Source organism: Orcinus orca, chromosome 10 (assembly GCF_937001465.1).
Source record: "Orcinus orca chromosome 10, mOrcOrc1.1, whole genome shotgun sequence".
In the NCBI taxonomy this organism is placed as follows: domain Eukaryota; kingdom Metazoa; phylum Chordata; class Mammalia; order Artiodactyla; family Delphinidae; genus Orcinus; species Orcinus orca.
In genome coordinates, this window is record NC_064568.1 from 65,831,255 (window position 1) to 65,851,174 (window position 19,920).

At 44.9% G+C, this 19,920-nt stretch overlaps 1 long non-coding RNA gene across 1 annotated transcript; it reads left to right on the plus strand.

Moving 5' to 3' along the window:
- The first annotated feature begins 3,465 nt into the window (after positions 1 to 3,465).
- LOC117200629 (uncharacterized) lies at positions 3,466 to 18,956 on the plus strand. The gene is made up of 3 exons (XR_007479936.1): positions 3,466 to 3,585; positions 3,903 to 4,015; positions 17,069 to 18,956. It is a non-coding gene; the product is annotated as an uncharacterized LOC117200629 (long non-coding RNA).
- The last annotated feature ends 964 nt before the right edge of the window (positions 18,957 to 19,920 follow it).

A 19,920-nucleotide genomic window follows, 5' to 3' on the forward strand; every position in this document is an offset into this window, starting at 1 on the left:
GGCTATGGCTCCCTGGAGAGGGGGGACTCCCCAGAAGTACTTCAATTCAACTTATTTATTTAATTTTTAAATTCAGATATCATTGATTTACAATGTTGTGTTATAATTCAACTTATTTTGAAACCCTGCACTGGCCTAACAGCCCACAGCTACCCTGGAGCTGCCCTAATTTGTGCATTATTCACAAGAAAGAGCAATTTAAAGTGGTCTGAACTTTACAGGTTTTTGCACGGGACACGCCAGTCAATGCTCCAGTTTCCTCAGGGTGTTTACAACTGGGTTTCAAATATTTTTCAGCCTTTGAGTGAGCTGTTGTTAAAGCAGACAGCAAATGAACAGTTTTCATCCTCACATAACATCAGTGGCCACAGCAACAACAGAAACCAATTGCATGACCAACCTGTGGGGAAAAAGGATTGCTGGGTTGCACAGTTCAGGGGACCAGGAAGCAAGTTAGTCTGATTGGTTCCAGTCAGAAAGAATGACTGGGGAGGGAATTTAGAGTAGGAACTGATACTGGAGAAATGTGATCTGTCCTAGAATTCTACGGACTGTATGATTTATTTTTGCAATGGGAATACTTCTTACTTCAGACAGTGAAAGAGAATGCTATTAATAATCGCACCAGGCCATTGAGTCTTAACTGGAATTGCCTCAAGCAAATTGGGACATACGGCCACCTACTAAAATGGAAGTTGTCCCTAAGGTCTAGGGTAAATTCCAGCTCTTCACCTGAAAATTATCTATTTATGTGGCAGGAAGAAATCTCTTCAAACTGAGGCAGGAGGTAAATGGGCCCCAGGCTGAACAGCTGGAGTCTGACCCTATGGACAGATACTCCAAGATGAAGAGGAGGAGGGGCTAAGCCCTGCCCAGGGCTGGGCACATATTTCTCATTCTCAAGGTCAAGGAGACCTTCCTGACTACACATGCACAGAAAGGCTCCTTGAAGGTCAAAAAGGGAGGGGGCGCCACCGCATAATAGGTGATGTCAAGCTACCCATAGGCCTCTTCACCGGAATCCACCTTGGCTAAGAGGCGTGTGCGCACACATGGGAGGACCCTTAGATAAATCAAATACGGACTCAGAACCAGGCAAAGCAAGGTGAATGGCCAAAGGAAATCCAGAAGAAATGCCCCATATAAGTGATTCAAACTACTACGAGGGCGTGACTCTCTGAGCCCACCTGTGTGTCGATCCACACGTACTCTTTTTCCTCCGAATAAACACTTTACTTGTTTCACTACTTTCCGTCTTTGTGGGAGTTCATTTCTGCAAAGCCGAAGGGCCAGAGCCTTGTCACTGGTCACTGGTTTAGTGAGTAGGATTCAGCGCTCTTACTGCCGTGGCCTGACTTCAGTCTCTGGCTGGGAACTGAAATCCTGCTTCAAGCCGCTGCAGGCTGAGGCCACCTGAGATCAAAACGACTGTGTCCTAAGCAAATAATTCAGAAGACCTATTTCAAGGGCTGACTACACAAGAGTTTGGGGTCTTCCTCTCTGGACATCCTGGACGAAACAAAAGGCAGCAGAGATGAGCTGATCTCTGACTCTTAGCCCCCTGGTTCCTCCTGAGATTCCTGATAACATACCAGCCTGGGAAGGGGAGGAGGATCTGAGCAGAAGCTATACATGGACTCAGCAGGGTCAGGGGCCATCCCACCAGCCACCCTCTGCTCCCCTTTCCTCACTAGACACCAGGGGTTATGGGTCAGCCACTGGCTCAAAAGCCACTGGTGCATCAGTGACAGAAGAGGTTATGATTGCAGGCCTAAAGACGTGAATGGCCGGGATCAGCTGAGACTTAAATTTGATGTGTGTTCTACTTAACAAGAATCCTCCAGATGTGACAGATGGAAAATGGCATTCCATTACATCCCCATGTTCTGTTCGATAATTATCTTATTCAGCCCTTTTCCTTTTTTAAAAAAATAAATTTATTTATTTATTATTTTTGGCTGCGTTGGGTCTTTGTTGCTGCGCATGGGCTTTCTCTAGCGAAGACCGGGGGCTACTCTTCCTTGTGGTGCGTGGGCTTCTCATCGCGGTGGCTTCTCTTGTTGCAGAGTATGGGCTCCAGGTGCATGGGCTTCAGTAGTTGTGGTGCACGGGCTTAGTTGCTCCGCGGCATGTGGGATCTTCCAGGACCAGGGCTCAAACCCTTGTCCCCTGAATTGGCAGGCGGATTCTTAACTACTGCACCACCAGGGAAGTCCTAAGACTATTGTTAAGGAGTCTTTCAAGACTCCTGGACTTCAGAGATTGTTACTACATCTTGGGAAAGTGACCTTTAACTTTTAAAGTCTCTAATTCTGATTGGTTACTTAATAATTTGTAGTCCTAGTAGCACTATTTAAATATATTAGCAACCTCTTCTACTCATAAGACCATGGAGGCAAAAATGAATAAAAACAATGACTTTATTGGATTTAGTTTTTAAACAGAAGTCTAATCAGTTTAAGTTTAATGTTTAGGTTAACCTTATCAGCAATAAAGCTCCAACTGTTTAAATGTCTGGTGGTTGAAGTCATCCTTTCGCCTTTAGGAAACCTGTGGAGAGGCAGGACCAAGCTGTCTCCATCGTCGTCGGGGGCGCATCAGTCCTGCACTAGGGCCAGGGCCCGATTCCTCAGCAACCAGGAGAGCCTAGAACAGGTGTGGGCTCTTGGTCCTCCAAGCAGCCAGGGAAGGTCTTCATCTTCAAAGGACAAAAGAGCCATTCCTGTTGAGAGAACTTTCCAGTCCTCTTCCCATTCCCCTGGATGAGAATTACCTATGGCTTCACCAAGAGGACACAGGTGAGGAGGAGGGTTGGAGGTCTCAGCACCATCACCCAGACACCTTTTCTCAGTCCAATGTCAGAACAGGGGCCACTGGATTCAGAGTGGTGCTTATTTGAACATGAAGGTTCTGAGAATTCGGGGGTTCTAGATCCAAGTCCCGTTCTCTACTCTGCTTCCATTTCCAAAGGAAGATGAAGATGCAAATTCTAAGTAGAGCATATGGGACTTCCCTGGTGGCTCAGTGGTTAAGAATCCGCCTGCCAATGCAGGGGACACAGGTTCAAGCCCTGGTCTGGGAAGATCCCATATGCTGCGGAGCAACTAAGCCTGTGTGCCACAACTACTGAGCCTGCGCTCTAGAGCCCACGAGCCACAACTACTGAGCCCACGTGCCACAACTACTGCAGCCCGCGTGCCTGGAGCCTGTGCTCCAGAGCAAAGAGAAGCCACCGCAGTGGGAAGCCCGTGCACCACAACAAAGAGTAGCCCCCACTCGTTGCAACTAGAGAAAGCCCGTGCACAGCAAGGAAGACCCAACGCAGCCAAAAAATAAATTTATTAAAAAAAAAATAGAGCACATAAAAACTGTAAATGCTACACTCTGCTCATTTAGAAATCCTAAGTCCATTGGGCCCTGATGAAGGTGGAAAGATAACCATCTTGAGCCTTCCTTCACAGGAACCTTGAACCAGAACGAGACCAGAGAGAAAAAGGCTGGATAATCACTGGCAATAGTAAAATCAACCAGGAAGAGCCTATATTCTTAACAATGGAACTCACAAGCCTTTGGAATTACTTATGAGTAATTATCAGTACAAGTTGAAGGCAGGGCAGGTCGGTGGCCCCAAGGCCTTCCAGCACTCACCCATCTGACTCTGGTTCTTTCTCCAGCCCAGATACACAGGTCTCCCCTTTTTCCAAATGGCTTAGCACCTCAGGTTTATAAACTGCAAATCCTATTTATGGGCAAGGAAAAGGGTCAGCATTTCAAGAAATCAGGGTATCAGGGCAACTCTGCTGGGGGCCCCAGTTAAGCTGTCCTCCTCTTTGTCCCTGCCCCTTGGCTCCTTCCCTCAGGCTCTAGATACTCATTTCCTTCCTTCTTTCCTTTCTCCCCAGGACTAGCTGAAGACTTCCCAGGTTTCTGCTTTCTTGCAGTCCACTCTCACCTAAAAAAGCTTCTAAGATAAAGGTTTTCTGCTGGTCACTACGGAAATACAGACAATGGGCAGGTAAAGCCTCACAATGGGCAGGTAAAGCCTCGTCTATACGGTTGACCCTTGAACACGGGGTTAGGGGTGCCAATCCTCTGAGTTGTCAAAAATCCACCTATAACTTTACAGTGGGGCTGCCATACCCATGGTTCCGCATCTGTGTATTCAACCAACTAAGGATAGAGAGTACTGCAGGACATATTTAGGGAAAGAATCGGTTTGTAAGTGGACCTGTTCAAACCCATATTGTTCAAGGGTCCACTGTATTTCCGGTTTTCCTTTTTAGATACTATCCTGGGAATCTCTTTTCACCCCACTTTCATATCAAGGACAGAGTTCAACTCTATCCATTCTTTACTTTTTCCAGCACTTGGGGTAGGGGACCCCTTTTCTGTTTTTTCTTTTTGGCTGTGTTGGGTCTTTGTTGCTATGCGCGGGCTTTCTCTAGTTGCGGTGAGCGGGGACTACTCATCGTTGCGGTGCGCAGGCTTCTCATTGCAGTGGCTTCTCTTGTTGCCGAGCAGGGGCTCTAGGCACGCGGGCTTCAGTAGTTGTGGCTCACGGGCTCTAGAGTGCAGGCTCAGTAGTTGTGGCACACAGGCTTAGCTGCTCCGTGGCATGTGGGATCTTCCTGGACCAGGGCTCGAACCTGTGTCCCCTGCATTGGCAGGCAGATTCTTAACCACTGTGCCACCAGGGAAGCCCAGGGACTCCTTTTCTACAAAGTATGAGGGGCTGGCAAAGGAGTCCTCCACCTTAATGTCCCCCCAGTTTAATCTAATTAAATCATTCTGTTACATGATTACAGTGACAAAAGGAACTAAGGACTCATTTCTTTTTTCTTTTTTTTTTGGCTGCACCATGTGGCATGCAGGATCTTAGTTTCTTAGTTCCCGGACCAGGAATCCCTTGCCTCCTGCAGTGGAAGCACTGAGTCCTAACCAGTGGACCGCCAGGGAATTCCCAAGGCTCATTTCTTATATTTGGGGAAGTCGGAGAAATACGCTGTCTCTGGGGTCAGAATATTCTGAGGCCTGGAAAGCAGTGTGGTCCTGGTGAGCACATCTTTTTTGTGTGTCTGGGATGACATGAAAGGCAATAGCAGTGGGCAGCCACCCTAGAAACCTACCAGTTGGTCCCAGGCCTGGGATCCTGCTTATAGAGAACTCCAGGTATGAGAAAGGCAGTAACTGAGAATGCTGAAAAACTGCCCACTTTTAACAGATAAGAATAGGGCAACATGAGTCTACGAGTAGAAATATCTTTCCTCGGGGCCCAGGAGCACCTCTAGGCTCTCTCTCTGTCCATGAGAGGGGTGGGGGGTGGGGGTGGGGGGATCAGGAGCTGCACGGCTCCACCCAGCAGCACACCCACCAGAAGAGTGCCATACCAATGAGGGACACAGGCAAATTCCAAGCCTTTTGCCTGACATAAAAATAAATAATGCAGGGACTTCCCTGGTGGTCCAGTGGTTAAGACTTCGCCTTCCAATGCAGAACCCTCAGGGTTCGATCCCTGGTTGGGGAGCTAAGATCCCACATGCCTCGTGGCCAAAAAATCAAAACATAAAAAAAGCAATATTGTAACAAGTTCAATAAAGATGTTAAAAATGGTCCACATCAAAAATAAATAATGCAAAGAAAAAATAAATACTGACTAAAAAAACAAATACTAAAAAACCCATAAACAAAACCAAATACAAACAAAGAAATTAGAAACTTGACCTCAGGGGACTTCCTGGCGATCCTGGGGTTAGGACTCAGCGCTTACAGAGTTTAGGCACAGGTTCGATCCCTGGTCGGGAAACTAAGATCCCGCAAGTTACGTACATATGCGGCCAAAAAAAAGAAAGAAACTTGAACTCACAGGTCTACTTGGACAAATTCGGGAAGCTCTCCAGTCCCTGAAACGTTTCACAACACACGAGACGGGGAGTGCAGAGGAAGACCCAGTTAGAAACAAAGTGCAGTTAAGCCTTCCAGTCAGACCGACTGTGGGTCGCGGGAAAGCCCTTACTCAGTGCGATAACGGTTCCATAATTCTTTAGCATTCCGTCCGCGTAGAAAGCCTTCCGAGGAGGGTCCAGGCGCTTCCACTCTTCGTATCTAAAGCCCACGTCCACATCCTCCAAGGTCACCGGCTCTTGGAACTGAAGGTTTGTCCACTATGGCCCGGGGTCATCCTATCACCTGCTTCGCCAAGAGACGTGGGGGATAGACGGGGCCTGAGAAAAGGCGGTCGGGGGGCACCGAGGGGGGCAGAGCTCCGACGACCCCAAGCAGGGGGCGATGCACGGCCGGCGTCGACCCCCGCCAGGGGCTTAGGACCTGCACCCACTGTCACCTCGGGCGCTGGTGGCATGGCAAGTTGAGGTCACGGGGAGCACAGGTGGATAGAGTGCAGCTAGTCTGCCCTCCACAGCACGATTTCGACCGAACCCCTTCTAGCGGCAAAGCGACGAGCCACCAGCGGACCTGGAGTCTGAAGGAGCCACAGACCCCGCCCCCAGCCGACTTCCGGTCCTCTCTAGGCTGTGCGGAGGACCCTGCGTCTCTGTGGGCGGCGCCCTGGGACGCCTGGGTACCCCGGGACAGGGCTTTTACCGTAAACATGCGACCCGGGATTAGGATGCGCGGCGACGCTGCTTCGAGGCTTAGCCTAATCACTCTTCAGATTTTATGTGAGTCATCTTTCAAGATACTTTTACCCACTGTATTTCCCATTGGACATCTAAAAATTAATAATAAATAGGAAAAAAAAAGCAATGGTACTCCTAATATACGGAAATAACGAGTTAACATTTTAGTGAATTTTACTCTGATGATTTTCTACACATAGTTTGATATTTTTGTGTTTTTGTCATCTCCAGTTTTTCCACTTAATTCTTTCACGGAAGCACTCCTCTCCCCACCTCTGTACTGTGGTGCGCATTGTAATAGTCCATTAACTGGATTATCATCCTTTATTTACTCATTCGATGTCAAATCACCTGGATTGTGCCTGGGAATACCGGCCTTCCTTAGAATGGAGGCGCGGAGTTGTGTCTTTGCCTATCCTCTGGGAAGTGCTGAAGCCCGTCCTTGTGTTTTCTCTCCAAACAGCTCTTGAGGATGGTGCTGGTTCATTACACAGCCCCACTCTAATCAAAGGAGGACCTTCATATGATCTTGCTTTCCAGAGGAGTTTAACTTTTGAGAGCAATTTGTTAGTTTTTGGCCTATGGACCCTTCGAGTTTTGAATTTGAGTGGTGTTGGCTGCTAGAAAGCTTATAGCAAATCTTTCCGGTCAAGGATATATGACTTTAGCATGTGTATTTTTTTGTATTGCTAACCCTACTCTTGGCCCCCTCCCACTTTGCTATCATTGTTTTCCATCCCTTTGCCTTATATTTCTTGTTTGTTTTAAACGTATTTTATCTTGTTCTTTGGTTTAGGCCTCTGTAAACCATCTTAAATCCTTTTTTGAAACAAGGTGGTGTATAAAATTACAAATAAAATTGCTCAACAATTTCCCTACTGTTGAAATAAACTGTCCTAATATTTAGCTCTTTGAAATTTTGTCACAGATGAGCATTTTTGACCATAAAGTGCTTTTTTTATTTAGATTTTTTTTAAAGCCAAAGTCCTAGAAAATACTGGATCAAGAGAAAGGATATTCAATGAGTATTTCTTGAGGCTTGTGGATGCTGTGGAATACAGAGATGATGGGGCTGGGAGGGACAGCCAACATTGAGGGTTTACTCCATGGCAGGTACTTGCTAAACCCTTCACGTGAGTCTACTCTCAAAATTCTTTTTTTTTTTTTTAATTAAAAAAAATGTATTGTTGGCTGCGTTGGGTCTTCGTTGATGCGCACGGGCTTTTTTTTTTTCTTTCTTGTTGCGGCGAGCGGGGGGCTACTCTTCTTTGCCGTGCGGGGGCTTCTCATTGCGGTGGCTTCTCTTGTTGCGGAGCACAGGCTCTAGGCCGCGGGCTTCAGTAGTGGCACACGGGCTCAGTAGTTGTGGCGCGCGGGCTTAGTTGCTCCGCGGCACATGGGATCTTCCCAGGCCAGAGATCGAACCCGTGTCCCCTGCATTAGCCGGCGGATTCCTAACCACTGCACCACCAGGGAAGGCCCCGTGCATTCTTATAAAAGTTAAATAACCATAAAAAACAGGGCCCAGTGAAAGAGTTCCCAGTAACGAGGGCTGTCAGAGATCGGGGAAGGACAACACTGTGAGATGAAGGTAGTCGGCTGCCAAGGAGGCATGTATCCTAGGGACACATCTGAGAGGAGAAAGGACTATTTGCAGTTGTTTATGTTTAATTGTCAATTAAAATTTTAAATTTACAAACAAATTTTCTTAAGTTTAACTTACTTAACTTTAATGTTCTGTTTAGAAATCTTGTATTTTTTGTATAAAAATAAGAGCAATAACTTGTTCCTTGATTAATGTTCAGTTAGCCCATGGGTTTGACATATTAGATTTGCTTGAACATTACTCATGCCATTTACAAAGTTAGTTAATTAAATTCTCTTAAATATTTAAACTACATTTACAAATTTAATATACTTGCTTTTTTTCAAGCACTTCAAATGCCTCATAGACAGATTTACAAGTCAAACAAGAAAAAAATCTTAAGCATGTAAATAACTCTCCTAAACCTAATAATTCAAGCTTCTAAATGTGGCATATCAAGTTGTCTTCAAGATATCCGTACCATTTACAAATGTAATCAAATTATCTTATACTTTTCAAGCTTCAAATCACAAGTCTAGAATAAATTACACAATTCAGTTTGAAATCACAAGATTAGGGTGGAGGGGGAGGGATAGACTGCGAGTTTGGGATTGACATGTACACATTGCTATATTTAAAATAGATAATTATGGGCTTCCCTGGTGGCGCAGTGGTTGAGAGTCCGCCTGCCGATGCAGGGGACATGGGTTCGTGCCCCGGTCCGGGAAGATCCCACATGCCGCGGAGCGGCTGGGCCCATGAGCCATGGCCGCTGGGCCTGCGCGTCCGGAGCCTGTGCTCCGCAACAGGAGAGGCCACAACAGTGAGAGCCCCGCGTACTGCAAAAAAAATAAATAAATAAAAAATAAAATAAAATAAATAACTAATAAGGACCTACTGTATAGCACAGGGAACTCTGCTCAATATTCTGTTATAACTTAAATGGAAAAAGAATTTGAAAAAGAATAGATACATGTATATGTATAATTGAATCACTTGGTTGTACACCTGAAACTAACACAATATTGTTAATCAACTATATTCCAATATAAAATAAAATTTAAAAAAAAAGATGGGGCTTCTCTGGTGGCACAGTGGTTAAGAATCTGGCTGTCAATGCAGGGGACACGGGTTCGAGCCCTGGTCTGGGAATATCCCACATGCTGCGGAGCAGCTCAGCCTGTGAGTCACAACTACTGAGCCCGCGCACCACAGCTACTGAAGACTGTGCACCTAGAACCAGTGCTCCACAACAAGAGAAGCCACTTCAATGAGAAGCCCACACCGCAGCAAAGAGTAGCCCCTGCTCGCCACAAATAGAGAAAGCCCACGCACAACAACGAATATCCAATGCAGCCAAAAAAAAAAAAAAAAAAAAAGACAGCCAGGACATGGAAGCAACCTAAGTGTCCATCAACAGATGAATGGATAAAGAAGACGTGGCACGTATATGCAATGGAATATTACTCAGCCATAAAAAGAAACGAAATTGAGCTATTTGTAGTGAGGTGGATAGACCTAGAGTCTGTCATACGGAGTGAAGTAAGTCAGAAAGAGAAAAACAAATACCGTATGCTAACACATATATACGGAATCTAAGAAAAAAGAAATGCTCATGAAGAACCTAGGGGCAAGACAGGAATAAAGACGCAGACCTACTAGAGAATGGACTTGAGTATATGGGGAGGGGGAAGGGTAAGCTGGGACAAAGTGAGAGAGTGGCATGGACATATATACACTACCAAATGTAAAATAGATAGCTAGTGGGAAACAGCCACATAACACAGGGAGATCAGCTCGGTGCTTTGTGACCACCTACAGGGGTAGGATAGGGAGGGTGGGAGGCAGACGCAAGAGGGAGGGGATATGGGGATATATGTATACATATAGCTGATTCACTGTGTTATACAACAGAAACTAACACAGCATTGTAAAGCAATTATACTCCAATAAAGATGTTAAAAAAAAAAGTCAGGGACTTCCCTGGTGGTACAGTGGTTCAGACTCGGCACTCCCAATGCAGGGGGTGCGGGTTCGATCCCTGGTCAGGGAACTAGATCCCACATGCCACAACTAAAAGATCCTGCATGCTGCAACTAAAACCCAGCGCAGCCAAATAAATAAATAAATATTAAAAAAAAAAAAGTCAGGATTTTGACAAGCAAAAAAAAAAAAAAAAAGAAATCACAAGATTAATTTGTCAGATTCTCTAATATGTCAAATTCTCTTAAAAATTATAGACACGTTAAAAAACAGACACACCGGGCTTCCCTGGTGGCGCAGTGGTTCAGAGTCCGCCTGCCAATGCAGGGGACACGGGTTTGTCCCCGTTCTGGGAAGGTCCCACATGCGGCGGAGCGGCTGGGCCCGTGAGCCAATGGCCGCTGAGCCTGTGCGTCCGGAGCCTGTGCTCCGCAACGGGAGAGGCCACAACAGTGAGAGACCCGCGTACCGAAAAAAACAAAAACAAAAACAAAAACACACAGAGACTATCTCAACCTTCCAAAATCTTTTCCCTAACCATTGCATAAATGAAGTAACATTATGGGTTGTTTTTATTTAGTCATTTCTATTTTTCTTCCCAAGGTGATAGAATAAAATACTTTCTGTTCATATTTTTCTTGCCACAATTCTACAACCATCTTCCTGATTTACCCCTACAACTAGAGAAAGGTCAGATAATTACCTTCTAACTGTAAACTTAGATTTAAAGAAAACTAATACAGTATATTTACTACTTTATATTATTTATCTATGCAAGGAAAAAATGAATACTTTAGAGTGAATGATGCAACTATTACTTGATACTATCATGTTCTCCTTCTTTAGTATACTTTTTTCTTTTACCTATACTTTTTTTGCTTCGCCCATAAAATGGACATAATAATTTCTATCTTAGCTGTACTGCCAAATTTAGATGTCTGTCATAAGCATAATACGTCAACACATATTCATTTCTTCCTTTCTCCTTTCCTCGTGTCACAACCTTTCCCCAAAACTCAGATAAATGTTGAGAAGTTCCAGGGTCTCTTCTTTTTCCAAATGCAAGGCAGGGGTGCGTGTGCATATTTGGGAAGCAGTTTTGTAAAAGGGAAGAAAAACGTCTTTCTCCAGGGAGACACACCTCTCCTTACTGTGATCCCTCCACTGTCCACAGTTGGGTTGTGTTTTTAAAAAAATAATTAATTAATTTTTTGGCTGTGTTGGGTCTTCGTTGCTGTGCGTGGGCTTTCTCTAGTTGCGGTGAGCAGGGGCTACTCTTCATTGCGGTGCGCGGGCTTCTCATTGTCGTGGCTTCTCTTGTTGCAGAACACGGGCTCTAGGCGCGCAGGCTTCAGTAGTTGTGGCGCGTGGGCTCAGTAGTTGTGGCTTGCGGGCTCTAGAGCTCAGGCTCAGTAGTTATGGCGCACAGGCTTAGTTGCTCTGCAACATATGGGATCTTCCCGTGTCCCTTGCATTGGCAGGCAGATTCCAAACCACTGAGCCACCAGGGAAGCCCCACAGTTGGGTTTTGAGATGATTGACTGCTTTTTTTTTTTTTAATTTTTAAAACAGATTTATTTATTTATTTATTTTGGCTCTGCACGTCTTCATTATGGCACGTGTAGCACATGGATCTTCATTGCGGCATGCCTGTGGGATCTACTTCCCTGACTAGGGATCGAACCCAGGCCCTCTGCCTTGGAAGCGCTGAGTCTTACACAGTGGACCACCAGGGAAGTCCCTTGGCTGCTTTTTCTTTTTTTAGCCAAATTTTTTTAATATATGTATTTTTAAATTTTTCATTTATTTTTTGGCTACATTGGGTCTTTATTGCTGCGTGCAGGCTTTCTCTAGTTGCCGCGAGCGGGGTGTTCTCTTCCTTGCAGTGTGCAGCTTCTTGTTGCGGTGGCTTCTCTTGTTGCGGCACACGGTTTCAGTAGGTGCGGCGTGTGGGCTCAGTAGTTGCGGTGCTTGGGCTCTAGGGCACGCGGGCTTCAGTAGTTGTGGCGCATGGGCTTAGTTGCTCCTCAACATGTGGGATCTTCCTGGACCAGGGATCGAACATGTGTCCCCTGCATTGGCAGGCAGATTCCTAACCACTGTGCCACCAGGGAAGTCTGACTGCTTTTAAAAATAGAAATAGTGTGTATACTTGTGTTTTTGGATTAGAGGATTTTTAAGATCCTAAGAAAAACATTTTAAGAAGAAAATATACTTATTTGATTGGTATTTAAATCAAATCGGTTTAGGGCAATCTAGTTTCTCAAAGAAAAGAAAAATTAGCCAATCAATCAGTCAATAATTTGTGATAAGATTGATTGCATTCGTGATCCCAATTTTTGACCTCTATCTGTATCCACATTCTTTGCCCTGTGACTTTATAATACCTCTCAAAACAGACGTAGAGGGGACTTCCCTGGCCGTCCAGTGGTTAAGACTCTGTGCTGCCACTGCAGGAGGCACGGGTTCCATCCCTGATTGGGGAACTAAGATCCCACATGCCACCCAGTGCAGTCCAAAAAAAAAAAAAAAGGATGTAGAGCCCATTTCCCTACCCCTTACATCTGACTTAGCCAGGTACTTGGTGTCGGCAAATAGGATGTTAGCAGGCTGTAGGCCTGCAGAAGATTAAACAAGTGCTTTCGTGTTGGCATTTCCTCTCTTACTTTTCTGCAGTTGCTTCAAGAACGTGCTCAGTCTTGCTTGAGGACATGTCTTGGTTGCTGGGGGGATGTGAGAAAGACACATGGAAGAGAGTCCAGTTGTCTAGAAGTCATACTAGACCAGCCAGTCACCGGCTAGACCCATTGACTAACTGAAGATTCATTAGTGAGCTCAATCTAAATCAACAAAACTGCTCAGTTGACCATTGGTTGTGAGAAATTATCTACAATTATCGTTTTATTTATTTATTTATTTATTGGTTGCATCGCGTCTTTAGTTGCGGCACGTGGGCTCCTCAGTTGTGGCATGTGAACTCTTAGTTGCAGCATGCAGGTGGGATCTAGTTCCTTGACAAGGTATCAAACCCGGGCCCTCTGCATTGGGAGCGCAGAGTCTTAACCACTGCGCCACCAGGGAAGCCCCTACAATTATTGTTTTAAATCACTAAGGTCTGGAGTTGTTACGCAGTAATGAAACCACACAACTCATCTCAGGACTTAACAAAGCTCAGGTTCTTTATGCCTTGGCACTGAAAGAATTCGGTGAGGGACAAAGTGATAGGTAAGAAGTGGATTTATTAGTATAGGACACTTGAGAAGGATATAAGCAGGTGAGTCAGAGGGGTCTGCCCTGAAAACTAAGTGGACTACATTTTTGCAGTCAAAGGACAAGTGGGGAGAGAGAGAAGCCCACCTTCCTTCTCTTTCTTTGTAAAGATGTTGTAGGAAAATGGGGCGCGGGAGGGTATAAGCAGGTGGTGGGTCAGAGGGGTCTGCCCTGAAAACTAAGTGGACTACATTTTTGCAATCAAAGACAAAGTGGGGAGAGAGAGAAGCCCACCTTCCTTCTCTTTCTTTGTAAAGATGTTGCAGGAAAATGGGCGTGAGAGGATGGTAACATCCCAGGTCTCGGGCGAGTCCCTGGGACGGGCCGCCAAGTGAGGGTCCTTGACTTCACGCAGAAAAGGATTCAAGAGTGAGCCGTAGTAAAATGAAAGCAGGTTTATTGAGAGAGATACACACTCAGCAGAGTGTGGGCCATCTTAGAAGGTGAGAGCAACCCAAAACATAGGGTGGTTAGTTTTTAATGGGCTGGGTAATTTCATAGGCTAATGAGTGGGAGGATTATTCCGACTATTTTGGAGAAGGGGTGGGGATTTCCAGGAATTGGACTATTGCCCACTTCTTGGCCTTTTACAGTCGGCCTCAGAACTGTCATGTCACCTGAGGGTGTGTCATTTAGCTAATGTATTACAATGAGTGTTTAATGAGGCTCGAGGTCCACTGGAAGTTGACTCATCTGCCAACTTGGGCCTAATTGGTTCTAACCAGCTTTTGTAGTATCGTTTTTCTCAACAGCTGTGTCATTCTTTAAGGGTTGTGCCTTACCCTCTTCCCTCCTCTCCTGTCTCAGTAATAGCTAACAGATACAGAAATTGGTACCAGAAATACCAATTTTTTGTTAAGCTTTTAACAAAAGCTTAAAATATGTGACTTTTGCTCTGGGACAGGGTGGCAGGGGGGCTGAAAAATAGTTAAGAAAGTGTTAAAGAAGGAGAAATGGTGACCTGTATATGTAGTGGCAAACAATTAGTAAAACTGTCACCTGTGATAGAAAATATACCTAGTGAACTTGTAGACTTGAGCCAAGAAATTTCCAGGCAGAATGCAGAAAATGTCAGCTGGATCTTACTATTGGTAACTGAAAACTGGGTCGCCTCTTGGTGGGTCGCAGCCAAAAGACACAACCAAGCCAAAGATCTAGAGAAGGCAGGATTCATCACTTGCAGCACGTAAGGAGAACACTGGGGATCCTTTCCAAAGCAGTGTCTCACCAAATAGCAAAATCAGGTAAGTTTTAAGCTAAGGGTGCATGCATATTCATGAAGGGGTTTGGGCAGAGAATTCAGGATAGAAATGGGGCGAAGGTCAACAGAGTCCAGGCTCTAGTTGATTGACTGTTACCAAGGTCAGAAAAGGTCATCATTCCTTAGGTTTTAGTTGATCTGGTGGTTGAGTGCTCCAGGGGGTTTGAATTCTGCAAAACAGCTCAAGAATGTGCTTCAGGCTAACCTTTACTGTTGAAACAGAACTGGGAGTCTTTACAACTGATTTATTATCTTTGCTATTGTTAAGTTATCTCCCTGGCCTGGTAATAGCTGTTTGTTTTTACCTTCTTTTGTTCCCTTAGAATCATTAACCACCAGACCTATTCGGCAAGGGCAAGCATTGTGGCCAGGTTTGGATTACAAAATGGAATGGCTGAAGTTTCTCTTATGTTAAAAAGATTATGTCTGGTTCTCTTCCTCTGGGGGACCCCCTACCCTACCTTCTTTGTTTTTTTTTTTTTTTTAATTAATTAATTTATTTATTTATTTTTGGCTGTGTTGGGTCTTCGTTTCTGTGCGAGGGCTTTCTCTAGTTGTGGCGAGCGGGGGAGCCACTCTTCATCGCGGTGCGCGGGCCTCTCACTGTCGTGGCCTCTCTTGTTGTGGAGCGCAGGCTCCAGACGCGCAGGCTCAGTAGTTGTGGCTCACGGGCCCAGTTGATCCGAGGCATGTGGGATCTTCCCAGACCAGGGCTCAAACCCGTGTCCCCTGCATTGGCAGGCGGATTCTCAACCACTGCGCCACCAGGGAAGCCCACCCTACCTTCTTAAACTGTGTTTGATAAAATTTTATAAGAAAGAGATGAGCTAAAGGAAGAACTGGTCAACTTATAAGCAGAATTTGGAGGAAATGTGAAGGGGGGGCAGAATTTTCTGGGTTGGAAAATAAAATTATTTCTCATTCCCAGCCTCTTAGGTCAGTAAAAAATGATCAAAGTTAAGAAATGGCCTCAAAGGTGTGGCTGAATACTGTTAAGTCCTCTGAAAAAATCAAGGCAATGCCTAGCCCACCCTCTCAGCTGGACAAAAGGGCTTCTAGGAATTTTAAGGCATTACTCCCACAGCATCCTGATACAGCCCAGAGACTTTAGTCAATGGAGACTTAGTCAACAGAGAAGCATGTCCCAAGAGAATTTTGGGTGTGGCTCTTGGTGCATGAAGTAAAGTCAATCAGATACATAGAAAAACTCCAAAGTTTTTAAGGGTCTTATACCCCCCAAATCACTGCTAGTCTAGGCTCTGTGCAAAGAACTGACTATTCAACCTGTACAAAGGCCTCTAGGCTGCCTACCTAGAGAAAGCAAGCTGAGAAAATTTCTCAGCTACCATCAGTCGTTGTTTCTTCCGTTGAAGCCAAGGTGAAACCGTGCACCTCAGATTGGGACTCAGTTCGGGACTCGAACCTGGCCAAAACCCTGCTTGGGATTTGAACCCACAGTCTTTTAATTAGAATCACTCACATGGTATCTGGACTTACTGAGGCTCATGTTCTTTGTGTCTCAGCACAGAAGGAATTCAGCAAGAGGCAAAATGATAGGCAAGAAGTAGTTTTATTAATATAGGACGCTTGTAAGAGATGCAAGCAGGCAGGTGAGGGAGCTCTGCCCTGAGGATTAAGTGGGCTACAATTTTATAGTCAAAGGAAAGGGGGAGGGGAAAAGACCACCTCCTTCGAATAGACGTGAGGCTTACATCACTAGTTCCTCCTTCCTTCATATCAGGCAGGAGAGTGGCAGAGGTCAAACTAGGATTATCATAGCGTTTATTCAAATCAGAGAAGGGTGGTGACATTTTTCTTCCACCTAATGGCCTGGGGCATATCTCATGCTTTTATTTATGGCTTTATAGTTAAGCCAGGCTGCTTTGTTCCACAACGTTCCAATAGCTTTCTTGAGCAATCATTAACATACAGTGGTCTCCCAAAGTTTCCTAGGTTTCCCTCTCTATCTGTAGCCCCCTACTGGGACTTCTACAACTACCTGTATAACTATCGTATTCTACCTCTATCAAAGGAACATGATGGGAAAGGAAAGATTCCCTCAGAGTTGGGTGAGCCAAAAGCCATGGAGTATAGTGGATTGGGGAGCCATTCTAAAGGAAGAGAACGAGGTCTCATCAGAGAATATTCCCCATCCCCAGAGTAGGGGGACCTGGCTGGATTTGCCCAGCTGATTTCAGAAGTGTTCTGGACCAGTGACTTCCATATGCCAACTATTCTTCCTTATTCTTTTTTAGGGGAGTGTCTATTGTTATTCTGTCCCTGACTCACCATTGTATTTTGGGTGTGTGTGGGATAAATAACTTGTCTTTTTAGATCATAGGTATTGCATTCAAGAGCCACATTCAGACCTGATGTAGATCACAAGATCCTGGACTTTGAGCCTAATGTCGTGAATGGATGCGTCTTTTGGGGGCCCTGAAATGGTGATGAGCATATTTTGCATGGAGAGAGAACAGAAATAATTGTGGCCAGAGGACAGATTGGTAGGTTGATTTAATTGATGGCTCCAATTCTTCACCCTTCCCTATATTCACACCCTTTGTCCTCTGAATTTTCAGTTCCTTCCATAACAGAAGCAGAGTCTAATTTCTCACCCTCCTAAAGAATCTGAATGTAGCCATGTGACTTGCTTTGGCCATTGTAGTAATGTTAGCTGACTTGACATAAGTAGAGGTTAGAAAAACTGTGTTTCTGCTACTTCTCTCTCTTCATTTATTTATTTATTTATGGCTGCATCAGGTCTTTATTGTGGCACAAGGGATCTTTCATTGCGGCGCGCAGGCTCTTCGTTGTGGCACACGGGCTTCTTTCTAGCTGTGGCACACAGGCTCCCCTCTAGTTGTGGCACGTGGGTTTTCTCTCTCTAGTTGTGATGTGTGGGCTCCAGGGCGCGTGGGCTCCAGGGCGCGTGGACTCTGTAGTTTGTGGCATGCAGGCTCTCTAGTTGAGGCTTGCAAGCTCAGTAGTTGTGGCACGTGGGCTCAGTAGTTGTGGCACGCAGGCTTGGTTGCCCTGCAGCACGTAGGATCTTAGTTCCCTGACCAGGGATCGAACCTGCATCCCCTGCATTGTAAGGCGGATTCTTTACTGCTGGACCACAGGGAAGTCCCCTCTGCTACTTCTCTTGCTCCTCTGTGATCACCATGAAAACATGTCCAAAACATTCCCAGCTTAAGCTGCCAGAGGGACATGAATGACACATGGAGGAAACTGAGTTGCCCAGCTGAGGTTATCCTAGACAAGCCAGCCCTCAGCTGACCTGCCAGTTGATGACAAACACATGAATGTACCCAACTAAGAGCAGCCAAGCCTGGCCCAGATCAGCAGAATTGTCCACTTGAACCACTGACTGTGGGGAATAATCAATGGTTATTGTTTTAAGTTGCTAAGCTTTGGGATAGTTTTGTTACACAGCAATAACTAACCGATACACGATTATTGACTATGTATGTACATTTTTAAAAGATTGGAAAAGGACTACACAAACGTTAAGAAAAATGAATTATGGTGATTTTTAGTTTTTTCTTCTATTATCCCTATAACTGTGTTTCCCAGTTATAATAAAAAGAAAGCAGAGTAACATAATGGTAAAGACTTCAGGTAATAGACTTCAGAAAAATCTTAGGTTCCTAGTATAAAACAGATTTGGATTTTACTTACACTTGCACTTTTCACTTAGACTCTGGGAGAGTTACTTAGCCTCTCTAAACCTCAATTTCTTTATCTGCTAAATGGGCGTACTTCATAAAGTTGTGAAAATTAATTAAGATAAAATATATAAAGGGTATAGTATGTATCCGACACAGAATAAAAACTCATATTTTATTATTTTTTAATTTTTATTGGAGTATAGTTGATTTACAATGTTATGTTAGTTTCAGGTGTACAGTGTACACTGTGTTTTTTTTTTCTTACAAATTTATTTATTTATTTTTGGCTGAGTTGGGTCTTTGTTGCTGCACGCGGGCTTTCTCTATTTGCGGCGAGTGGGGGCTACTCTTCATTGCAGTGCGCAGGCTTCTCATTGTGGTGGCTTTTCTTGTTGTGGAGCACAGGCTCTAGACACATGGGCTTCAGTAGTTGTGGCACACAGGCTTAGTAGCTGTGGCTTGTGGGCTCTAGAGTGCAGGCTCAGTAGTTGTGGCGCACGGGCTTAGTTGCTCCGTGGCGGCATGTGGGATCTTCCCGGACCAGGGCACGAACCCGTGTCCCCTGCATTGGCAGGCGGACTCTCAACCATTGCGCCACCAGGGAAGCCCCGGCAGGCGGATTCTTAACCACGGCGCCACCAGGGAAGCCCCAGATTTTATTATTAATAATAAAATATTTTTGAAGATTACAGTGAGGTCCTATTATTTGATTAGCAGTAATTGACAAACAAATTCAATAGATACAACTCAGTTCCTACCGGTAAATCATATACATAACAAGACAAATACAAATACTAGAGCAAAGTTCTCAGACATTCCACTCCATTTGGGTTTATAGAGCCTTCATGGTATCCAATAAATGTTTGTTGAATGAATGAAAGAAAGCATGCATTCTTATTTATTTTCACATTTAGAGGGACTGGCCCAAAAGCTATGTAAGAGGAAGACCTAAGACTTATACTCAGGTCCCAAAACTTAAAGTGAAATGGTCTTCCTAACTGGACAAGACCATTAAGCATCAGATCCCAAGAAACACTGGAGATGAGAGAAGGGCGAAACTGACCCAGGTTTGGAGGGTGGTCACAGAAGGCTTCCTGACAGAGATGGAATTAACTTTGGATATGTAGGGGAGGGAAGTTAATTTTTCCTCTACCCCTCTGAATTCTTAGCTGAGACCCCTGCAATAAAAGACAGATTAACAAGAGGAAAACAAATAGAAGTGCATTGACTTGTATACCTCATATATACCTGGGAGGAGATACCCAGGGAAAAATGAGTAACTTTCTGATGTAGCTTAGAATTCAGGATTAAATACCATCTTAATAGGGTAAGGGGGAGGGGTTATGTAGGCCTCTTAGGGGAGAGTAAATGATTTTTAAGGAAGCAAACGGGCCCTTAAGAGAATAGATGGGAGATATGACAGTTTGTGACAAAGTTTGGTGCGACGTGGACTTCTAGTCTCCTCTTTGAGGATAAACAGTCTTCTCTGGTTGATGAAACTCCTGGGGAGGGGAA